Below are 12047 nucleotides of genomic sequence, written 5' to 3'. Positions count from 1 at the left end.
AAAATAATGACGCCTGCAGCTTTAAGGTCGAACTAAACACAAAACAAATATCACTATTGGAGAGTGTGGCGCAGGTTGCCAGGTCAAACGAAACAGCGAACAAAACGACTCAGCCACGGTAAGCTGTTTTTTAAAGACTTTCTTTAAACAGAGTTTAAAATAAAAAACAGAGTTCCTGTTGCTGGTTTCCATCTTTAACGGCTGCTGATCTTTTCACCAAATCCTGCGCTCAGTTTTTGGCGACCCTGGGATCTCTCATAAGACCAGGAACCAGGAAGTGAGCGGGTGATATGCTGCCCAGAAGTAGTTCTATATCATAGCTCTAGAGCTGAAAGGAGGAAAGGCGACCAAGATGTTGTTGATGGAGGCAGGGGCGGATATAGGAAGCTTGGGGCCCTAGGCAGCGACAGGCAGGGGGGCCTCTGGATTGAAAAAACAACACATAAACAGCCCCATTCTCCAGATGTAGAAATGTTAATAGAATAGACATCCATTATCTGTTCTAGGTTGTGTCCCTCTCTTCTTGTCCCTTTTCTTCTTGTTTTCCTCTCTATGTTTTGTACTCAGCTGACTTTTCATGCTGTCTCTAAAGGAATGAAAGATTTTTTCCAAGCACTAAGCTCACTTAGCTGATTGCTCCTTCCTGTGTTTCCAAAAAGGCCAAAGTAAATAACCCAGTCCTTCTTTTCACTGTAGACAAGCCATGATCTGCTTATCTGTTCTCCATTTTTCATTTGGATGAAATAATAGCTGCATGAATCATGACAGCAGACAAGATAGAGGAGAGCAGGAGGCGGGGTTACCAATCTACTCGCTCTGGAGAGCAGAGTTCGCTGCTTTTAGATGTTGTCTCCAAAGTCTCCGGTAGCAGAAAAAAGTCTCTAGATTTGGCGCTAGGAGCTTTTTAGAAATCAAAGTGCTAGAGGGGTCTGAAAAGTGGCTAAATATAGCGACTAAAGCGCTAAGTTGGCAACACTGCTCTTTGCATGGTTTGTTTTCAAATGGTTTGCTGCTGTCTGTTTGGACCTTTCTGAACATGTGCAGCAAATGGACTGATCCAATATGGTGGACACTGAAGGGGCAGAATGTGCAGAAATAAGGAATTGTTGTATTAACCATACATGGAAATAGAGTTTCATGGGGCCCCCAGGAACTTGGGGCCCTAGCCAGCTGCCTCGTGTTGCATGATGCACTTTAAATAAATGAATTTGTTCTTTGATTGAGGAGGAAACAGGGATTTACACTTAAAACAAGAAAACACTATTACATTGTCTTATTTCAAGTACATATTACCTAATTCCATTTCATTGGCAGTCTATCTCATTTAACTATTAAAATTAAGGGTAAATACACTTAATTTAAGACATTTTTACTTATTTCTAGATTGAGTGTATCTTTAGAACAAACGGGTCCCACAAGGATCTATTCTGGGGCCCATTCTGTTTTCAATTTTTATAAAGGATTTAGGTACCGATGTTCAAGCAAAATTACATTTATATGCTGATGATACAGTGGTTTACACTCACGCCCCCCCCCCACTTCAGGGGCTGTACAGGAACTTCAGGTTGCATTTCAGGCATTACAAGAAAAAGAGATTCTGAATCTCAGTGGGACTTCCTGGTTAAATAAAGGTTAAATATAAAAAAACAAGTATTTTCCATCCTAACTGCTCTCTCTTGGGAACAATACTGCATTCTGTAAATGCCTTAAAACATTTGAATCCTTAAAAGCATCACAGCGTGACCTTTGACCCCAGCATTAACCTGAGATCCTCTATTGATGGTCGCCTCCTGCTGCGCATGGATGCTCCTCCGAGGTTCTGATCCGCCTCTGATTGGGTCATGTGACCCAGAGCGGTCTGAGCGAGCTACGCTAACAGCTGTTAGCTCTGATGGAGGGTTTCATCCAGAGGCTCAACGTTTCTAGACCTGCTGATACCAGAACCAGAACCCAGACTGGGTCATTAGTGCTGCCAGTGGCCACCAGGGGGCGCTGAACCTGCTGAACCTGCAGGTCTAATTGCTAAAAAAACTGCAAAGTTGCTTTAATGGTTTGTGTGTGAAATATTTCCTATTTCTTCCTGTATTTATATGAGAATAGACCAGCTGATCTTTGGGCTTTTAGTTCCTGTTTTGATGCCATGGAAATGAAACATGGACAATGAAACCTTTCTCTGCATTTAAACCAGCAGTGATGTGAACAGGAAAATATGACCGGAGGAACAAAAAGCTCATTCAGATGATAGAAGCAATAAAAAAACACCCAATTAGGCTGTGGACTTAGAAAAATGAGCATTAAATGTAATAGGGGTAAGGCTGGAGCTAACATGGAGCCTTTGAGCTGCATTGTGGGTAGATGAAGATAAACATGAACCAGGAGGAGGAACAGAGATGTTTAAAGGTGCAGCGAAGCTGGGAAAATGAGAAACAGCTGAGAGCAGAGAAAGACAGAGAGCTGGAGGGAAGAACTGATGACTGGAGAAACAGAGAAACAGAGAAACTAGATCATGTTGGAACGAGAAGAACAGGAAGAATCTGAAGGAGCAAAGAAAATATAAATAAAGCAAAAAGAAAGCAGAAAGACAACCCAACTCTGGATGTGAACAAGAAAAGACATCTAGTCTCCCCAGAAAACCTCACCCGCTGGGGGAGACCCCGGGTGAGACACATCCAGCATGTCCAGGCCTCCTCCTGGTGGGATGTGCCCAGAGCGACCCCTGCTGGAAGCTTCCAGCGGCATCTAAAGAAGATGCTTGACTTGGCTGACTCGGGTTAGGAGGAGCGGTGACTCTTCTCTGGGCCCCTTTGATCCCATCTCTAGTGCATCTGTGGTGCATCTCTTGTGCATCTCTAGTGCATCTTTAGTGCATCTCTAGTGCATGTCTAGTGCATCTCTAGTGCATCTCGAGTGCATCTTTAGTGCATCTCTAGTGCATCTCTAGTGCATCTCTAGTGCATGTCTAGTGCATGTCTAGTGCATCTCGAGTGCATCTGTAGTGCATCTGTAGTGCATCTCTTGTGCATCTCTAGTGCATCTCTAGTGCATCTCTAGTGCATCTCTAGTGCATCTCTAGTGCATCTCTAGTGCATGTCTAGTGCATCTCGAGTGCATCTCGAGTGCATCTCTAGTGCATCTGTAGTGCATCTGTAGTGCATCTCTAGTGCATCTCTAGTGCATGTCTAGTGCATCTCTAGTGCATCTCGAGTGCATCTTTAGTGCATCTCTAGTGCATGTCTAGTGCATGTCTAGTGCATGTCTAGTGCATCTCGAGTGCATCTCTAGTGCATGTCTAGTGCATCTCTAGTGCATCTTTAGTGCATCTCTAGTGCATCTCTAGTGCATCTCTAGTGCATCTCTTGTGCATCTCTTGTGCATCTCTAGTGCATCTCTAGTGCATCTCTAGTGCATCTCTAGTGCATGTCTAGTGCATCTCTAGTGCATCTCGAGTGCATCTTTAGTGCATCTCTAGTGCATCTCTAGTGCATCTCTTGTGCATCTCTAGTGCATCTCTAGTGCATCTCTAGTGCATGTCTAGTGCATCTCGACTGCATCTCGAGTGCATCTCGAGTGCATCTCTAGTGCATCTGTAGTGCATCTCTAGTGCATCTCTTGTGCATCTCTAGTGCATCTCTAGTGCATCTCTTGTGCATCTCTAGTGCATGTCTAGTGCATCTCTAGTGCATCTCGAGTGCATCTCGAGTGCATCTCTAGTGCATGTCTAGTGCATCTGTAGTGCATCTGTAGTGCATCTCTAGTGCATCTCTTGTGCATCTCTAGTGCATCTCTTGTGCATCTCTAGTGCATCTCTAGTGCATGTCTAGTGCATCTCTAGTGCATCTCGAGTGCATCTTTAGTGCATCTCTAGTGCATCTCTAGTGCATCTCTAGTGCATCTCTAGTGCATGTCTAGTGCATGTCTAGTGCATCTCGAGTGCATCTCGAGTGCATCTCTAGTGCATCTGTAGTGCATCTCTAGTGCATGTCTAGTGCATCTCGAATACATCTCTAGTGCATCTCGAGTGCATCTCTAGTGCATCCCGAGTGCATCTCTTGTGCATCTCTAGTGCATCTCGAGTGCATCTCGAGTGCATCTCTAGTGCATCCCGAGTGCATCTCTAGTGCATCTCTAGTGCATCTCTAGTGCATCTCGAGTGCATCTCGAGTGCATCTCTAGTGCATCTGTAGTGCATCTCTAGTGCATGTCTAGTGCATGTCTAGTGCATCTCGAGTGCATCTCGAGTGCATCTGTAGTGCATCTCTTGTGCATCTCTAGTGCATCTCGAGTACATCTCTAGTGCATCTCGAGTGCATCTCTAGTGCATCCCGAGTGCATCTCTAGTGCATCTCTAGTGCATCTCTAGTGCATCTTTAGAGCAGAGAAAGATCACAGGATCTCATTATTTCGGATGTGACTCATAAATCACGACTTTAGGCGGAGATCGAAAATTGACCAGTTGATGGAGAGCCTCACGTCTCTCTGTACCACAGCAGACCTGTGCAACCCTGCAGCAGCCACACTGATCCATCGGTCATCTCCATCTTCATTCTCCCCTCACTCATGAACAAGACAAGGAAACCTTTTCCCTTTAAGGACTCGGACTTGGAGAAGCTGCCGCTTCACACTGAGCTACAAAACCAGTCGTGCCACCACTCTTGTCCAGATGGAGAAAACAGAACCAAGTTACCCTTAAAATGTTGTCCATAAAACCAATGAGCAGGACTAGTGACCAAGGGCAGCCCTGCCAGGGTCCAACATGCAACGGATCGGGTCTGACTGGAAAGCTGGCAATGCGAAGCAGACTTGGCTTAGGTTTTATAGAGACTGGTTGGACCCCTGACTCCATACAGGGACTCGGAGGAATGCCTCCTACAAGTCCACAAACTAAATGAGGACCAGTCCCATGATACTCTGACCAATCAGGGCCGAGCATAAGTCGCTGTTCCTCTTAAGGGAAGGAAAGCAGTCGGAGGTGGAAGAAGATCCTGGTGGGACACGGACTAGGTAGGTCAAATGGGGCCAGGTTCTTCAGTTCCAGAGGTCCAGTTGGACGTGTCACATCCGCCTGGGGACCTGTCCAGGGTCTACCCTGCCTCTCACCCATATGGTGCGTTTTCACCGTCAGAGCGTCTCATTTACCTGCGTAGTCTATGGGGGACGGCGTTGAACGGTCTGCCGCAGCTTTCAGGTGTCGAGGCGTCGAAGCAACTTGACCAGCGTCTGATCCAACGTGCAAATTTCACAGTTTAAACTTTTTTTGACGCTGAAAAAGCTTTTAGTGCGAACGCAGCACGTCTAATGGAGACAGGCCCCCAGAGACAGAAAAGGGAATATTTATTTGCATCTTAGTTTGTGGAGGACTAGGATGAGAAGATCACTTTTAAATATGAATTCTGACGTAACGACCGGTTAGTCCTTCAGAGCCAAAATAACTAGTTTACTGCCACCTGAGTCATTTCAGGCATGGCTGGTTTTGTTCTTTTATCTGACATGTTGACATGGTGCTACTGATTGCTGCTACTCCCCCCCCGGTGGTGTCTGTCTTCCATGCTCTCAGCACTGAGTTACCTCTGCTCTTGTTGAACTCCGGGAGCTAAATCCCTCTGAATGTTCTGGGAAGCATTCCATGAGGAATGTGGGCGGGCCCTTTGTCCTGTAGAGGGTCTGTGTGCCGCGGAGCAGGGCTTCCTGGTCGCAGTCTTGTCAGGCCAGGTCAGCATCACTGAGGGTGGCTGTGTGCTCAGGGTTGGACTGGGAAATGGTTTGAAAAGACTTGTTCCTCTCAGTGAGTCATAAATGGAAGGATCTTAATGTGGTCTTTGTGTTTTAACTCATTAGGAGCAGAACAGAGCGTGTCGTTGTTCACTCTTCAGCTCTGGACCGACCACCAGTCCCAGGAAAACACATCCTTCAGCATTTCCAACCTGACAGAATGAGGCGAGGTCAATTTATGGTCATGTTAATGTTACAACCTGGAATCCTTTATACATGAACCCAGAGAACATTGAGATGTTCAGTCTTTCTCCAGTTTTATCTCTGAAACCAACATCATAGCAATGACATCTAGTCTCTAGGTCTAAGCTGTAAGAACGCTGAGCGTTGATGCAGCGTAGATCTGTGCTTTTAAAGGCAGAAGTTTGCACAAAGTCGGCTCTGCAGATCTGGGTCATAGTTGAGAGGCTGCATCCAGGTCTGAAGGTTGAACTACCAGCATCACCAGCTGCTATCATCAGAGGGAGACGGAGAAGGAAAGAAAAACATCTTCAGATCCTGACAGAATCCCCTCCTCCAGGAAGAACAGGAAACACCCCTATGAGTCCCGGACAACCAAGACCAAGGGGTCATCTAAGGTGGAGCAGGAGTTCAGGTGGAAGACCTGGAGGTCACACGGGTGGGCAGGAGGTTAGGTAGACCATATCCAGTGAAAACAAAGACCTGATGGTCAGTGGAGGTGAAGGCTAAGTCATAAGGAGGAGGAGCTTGGTGGTCTGCTAAAGTGTGTTGGAAACCAGGGTCAGGCTGAGAGTCTCAGAGACCAACGATGGAACCGTGTGGGAACCATCCTGGATCAGATTAATGACGGCGGCGTCTTGCAGAGGTGTTGTCCTTGGCGTACAGAGGAAAGAGGAGAAAAAGAGGGAAAACAGTGCTAAGGGTAAAACTCGCCGGGCACTTGGAGGTACAGAACGGCAACGATCAGGATCCTGGATTAAATTCTGGGGCATCATAGCGCTGCAGGATAAGGAGTAATCCCAGGTGGACGGCACCATCCCATACCTATTTATCCAGCAGGAATTCTGCAGCAGATCTAGGCCTGAAACATCCTTCAGATGCTTCATCACCAGACCCTCAAAGGACGCCAGGAGTTTGTATTTGACTTGTTTGTGTAGCAGATCTTCCAGGCATCCTGAAGACCATCCCTACCAGAGCTGTGCTTCATATCCAAGTGGCTCTTTGCTACATCTGCCATCTCCTTTACCTTCAGGTGTTCTGCTTTGTCTCTAAGCAGTGAAAATAGATGGGAGCTCATCCAGAATCCATGTCTGATGACAGGAAATCCGTAAACAAAAGTCTGCAGCCATAAAACTGCTTATTCCTGATGAAGATCTATTCCTCTAATCTGAATGTTAAAGCCCTCAAAGGGATTTAACATCCCCCCCCCCCGATATGCCTGCCAGGCATATCGGGGGGGGGGGCATTCTGGCCGGGTGCCACGCTCTGAATATTTCATGAAGGGGGGGAGAGGCTGGGGTGCACAAACGGAGGATGGGGAATCTGACTGATGAGCTGGAAGCTGCTGGAAACAACATGGTTAGAGGTAAATCTTCTCCTTTTCATGGAGGGGGGGGGGGGCACATCAACCGATTAGTTATGATCTATAAATCTCTACAATGCTGCCTCTTCACCCCCCCAACCAGCACTGGATTCCTGTGCAGTTGAGGCAAAGCAACACCCTGAGACAAAGACTGGTTCGCCCCAAAGACGCGTAGAAACATGGCGGGTAACGTGGTTAACGCCGCTCAGGGTAACCAAGCAACCGCTGCACAGGAGCATGACTCAGCACAGGACTCGGCTGGTCACCTGCAGCTAAAGGATGCTCGTTTGAGGACAGCGTCCAGATTCTGGACCAGGAAGGCAGACGGTTGGAGGGAGGAGTTAAGGAACCATCTCAGTTTACCTGGAAAAACCGTCTCTCTACAGAGGGGGGGTCTGAGACACAACCTTTCACCTACTAACAAAACAACAATGAGAGGATTCACCTCCCACCTGCCCTCACCTCACTTTAGCGAGGCATGGGACCAAAACCACAAGGATTAACGACCTATCAGATTCTCCCAACAACCATTAACCCCCCAGGTGACCTCCATGGCCAATCCAGGAGGAGGGATCAGAGACACCTTTAGTTCCTCCTCATTCTTTGTTCCAGCGACAGTATATTCATCTCAGAAGAACAGAACTTCACGTCCAGTTGCCTTAAACTGAGCTTAGAAGCTGGACCATGACTTGGATGATAGAGAATCTTCACAGATACTCTCCTCTGCCCGTCTACTTCCTGGTTTCCATCTGAAATGGCGTGTGATTGGTTGTTTTATTGTCTCAGAGTGTTCCTGAACATTGGACATAAAGGAGTCTTTAAAATGGACGATAATCTGAATTATGTCCCCAGATGTTTTTATAAGAAGGTTTACGGATAAAAATCCAAAGATTTAAAGCATAAAGCCTTGATCTCAGATCAGTTTAACTCTCTCCATTCCTTTTTCCTCTTTAATCAGATTTGATCTATTAGTGACGTTAATGCAGCGAACTAAATGGTTTCAGGTGTTTTTGCTTTTAAATACTAGAAAACTACTCAGATTTCCACCTTAGAGGAACATCTACATTTGCAGACTCTTTCAGGAAACTCCTGGATCCAGCTGGCGATCCGGAGCGTCGCCATAATTTAACCGTTTATTGCCAGATGCAAGGCGCAGCTTCCAGGACATTTCAGCGAGATCCGTCTGAGACGTTTAAGCTATTTTGGAAGCAGACAAACCAAAGCAGCAGAAAACGTCTGACCCAGGAATGATGTATTTAGAGGATGAGGTTAGCGAGTGGGAGAATAGAGATAGAATGAAGCAGAATGATGAAAAAGGGGTCCCTATGTCCTCCAGCAGTCTAAGCCTATAGCAGCAGAACTATAGAGATAGATCAGGATAACCTGAGCCACTCTAACTAGAAGCTTTATCAAAAAGGAAAGTTTTAAGCCTAGCCTTAAAAGTAGACAGGGTGTCTGCCTCACGGACTAAAACTGGTAGTTGGTTCCACAGGAGAGGAGCCTGATAACTAAAAGATCTGCCTCCCATTCTAAGAGAAGTGGTTTAGCTCTCACCAATGAGCGCAGACGTTAGAGGGCAGAACATTCATTAGCTTACGGAGCTGATGACCCCCACTGGGAGGTCGATCATCTTTTATGGAACAGCAGGATTTAATCAGAGCTGCTGGAGAGCAGCGCGGGACGCCGCTATAAAAAAACGCAATTTGAAATTGATCGCACTAACGAGCCGATCCATTACATCACAACATGATGAGGCCTCTGGTGATGCAGGGGTTGATCACTTTTCTATTGATTCCTCCCAGAGAGGACGCATCTAGCTGGGGTGTTTCTAGAACTCCCTTTGAAATGCTTTGTTAGGAAATGGTTTAATGCTCCTCCTTCTTATGCCAGTGATGAACGACGACTAAAGTCATGTTGAAAGGCACCAACATGACATAAGATCCTCACAGACTTTATAGACCTTAAAATAATCAACCACCAACAGATGCTGAGGCACTGGCTGATCCACGGCTTTCCCAGGAAGGGACTAACCTTCATGACCGCAGGTCCATGCAGAGGTGGGACCGAGTCTCTGCTAACAAAGTCTCTATTCCACGGACTGAAAATTCTAATTTCAAGTCTTTTCTTTAAGAAAGTTGAATCATATAATCAGTGATGCAGAAGGAACCATTTGGATTTATTTTAAAGATATTTAGCTCTATCATTATTTGTAGGGTTGATGTTATAAAGAATATTAAAATGATTTTATAGTTAATGAGGTTTGATGAGGTCGATTTACTGCAGTTTATTCTGGTTAAAATGGAGCCTTTTGGTTGGAGTCATTTAGATTGTTTAAATGTTTTGCTTTATTAAAGCGTCAAACATCTATTTATTGAATTCTTTCCTATTATTGAGAAGACAATAGAACCACAGTTAGACATTAGAGCTTTAAAGAAAGGAGGAATATCAGCCTCTCTAGTATGAAAACTATTTCAGTTTCATTCATTCATCTGTCCAGAAAAATGAGGACAGTCAGTGGGGACATGTCCAGACTAGGCCACAGACAGTGGGGACATGTCCACACCAGGCCACAGTCAGTAGGGACATGTCCAGACTAGGTCACAGACAGTGGGGACATGTCCACACCAGGCCACAGTCAGTAGGGACATGTCCAGACTATGCCACAGTCAGTAGGGACATGTCCAGACTAGGCCACAGACAGTGGGGACATGTCCACACCAGGCCACAGTCAGTAGGGACATGTCCAGACTAGGTCACAGACAGTGGGGACATGTCCAGACTATGCCACAGTCAGTGGGGACATGTCCAGACTAGGCCACAGACAGTGGGGACATGTCCAGACTAGGCCACAGACAGTGGGGACATGTCCACACCAGGCCACAGTCAGTAGGGACATGTCCAGACTATGCCACAGTCAGTAGGGACATGTCCAGACTAGGCCACAGACAGTGGGGACATGTCCACACCAGGCCACAGTCAGTAGGGACATGTCCAGACTAGGTCACAGACAGTGGGGACATGTCCAGACTATGCCACAGTCAGTGGGGACATGTCCAGACTAGGCCACAGACAGTGGGGACATGTCCAGACTAGGCCACAGTGAGTGGGGACATGTCCAGACTATGCCACAGTCAGTGGGGACATGTCCAGACTAGGCCACAGACAGTGGGGACATGCCCGGACTAGGCCACAGTGAGTGGGGACATGTCCAGACTAGGCCACAGTGAGTGGGGACATGTCCAGACTATGCCACAGTCAGTGGGGACATGTCCACACCAGGCCACAGACAGTGGGGAAATGTCCAGACTAGGCCATAGTGAGTAGGGACATGCCCGGACTAGGCCACAGACAGTGGGGACATGTCCAGACTAGGCCACAGACAGTGGGGACATGTCCAGACTAGGCCACAGACAGTGGGGACATTGGGGACATGTCCAGACTATGCCACAGTCAGTGGGGACATGTCCAGACTAGGCCACAGACAGTGGGGACATGTCCAGACTAGGCCACAGTGAGTGGGGACATGTCCAGACTAGGCCACAGTGAGTGGGGACATGTCCAGACTATGCCACAGTCAGTGGGGACATGTCCACACCAGGCCACAGTCAGTGGGGACATGTCCAGACTAGGCCACAGACAGTGGGGAAATGTCCAGACAAGGCCACAGTGAGTGGGGACATGTCCAGACTAGGCCACAGTGAGTGGGGACATGTCCACACCAGGCCACAGTGAGTAGGGACATGCCCGGACTAGGCCACAGACAGTGGGGACATGTCCAGACTAGGCCACAGACAGTGGGGACATGTCCAGACTAGGCCACAGACAGTGGGGACATTGGGGACATGTCCAGACTAGGCCACAGTGAGTGGGGACATGTCCAGACTAGGCCACAGACAGTGGGGACATGTCCAGACTAGGCCACAGTGAGTGGGGACATGTCCAGACTAGGCCACAGACAGTGGGGACATGTCCAGACTAGGCCACAGACGGTGGGGACATGTCCCCACCAGACCACAGTGAGTGGGGACATGTCCAGACTAGGCCACAGTGAGTGGGGACATGTCCACACCAGGCCACAGTGAGTAGGGACATGCCCGGACTAGGCCACAGACAGTGGGGACATGTCCAGACTAGGCCACAGACAGTGGGGACATGTCCAGACTAGGCCACAGACAGTGGGGACATTGGGGACATGTCCAGACTAGGCCACAGTGAGTGGGGACATGTCCAGACTAGGCCACAGACAGTGGGGACATGTCCAGACTAGGCCACAGTGAGTGGGGACATGTCCAGACTAGGCCACAGACAGTGGGGACATGTCCAGACTAGGCCACAGTGAGTGGGGACATGTCCAGACTAGGCCACAGACAGTGGGGACATGTCCAGACTAGGCCACAGACGGTGGGGACATGTCCCCACCAGACCACAGTGAGTGGGGACATGTCCAGACTAGGCCACAGTGAGTGGGGACATGTCCACACCAGGCCACAGTGAGTAGGGACATGCCCGGACTAGGCCACAGACAGTGGGGACATGTCCAGACTAGGCCACAGACAGTGGGGACATGTCCAGACTAGGCCACAGACAGTGGGGACATTGGGGACATGTCCAGACTAGGCCACAGTGAGTGGGTACATGTCCAGACTAGGCCACAGACAGTGGGGACATGTCCAGACTAGGCCACAGTGAGTGGGGACATGTCCAGACTAGGCCACAGTGAGTGGGGACATGTCCA

The sequence above is a fragment of the Cyprinodon tularosa genome, unplaced genomic scaffold (genome assembly GCF_016077235.1).
Source record: "Cyprinodon tularosa strain WSP-4 unplaced genomic scaffold, ASM1607723v1 ctg843, whole genome shotgun sequence".
NCBI lineage: Eukaryota > Metazoa > Chordata > Actinopteri > Cyprinodontiformes > Cyprinodontidae > Cyprinodon > Cyprinodon tularosa.
This window is presented reverse-complemented; position numbering follows the sequence as displayed.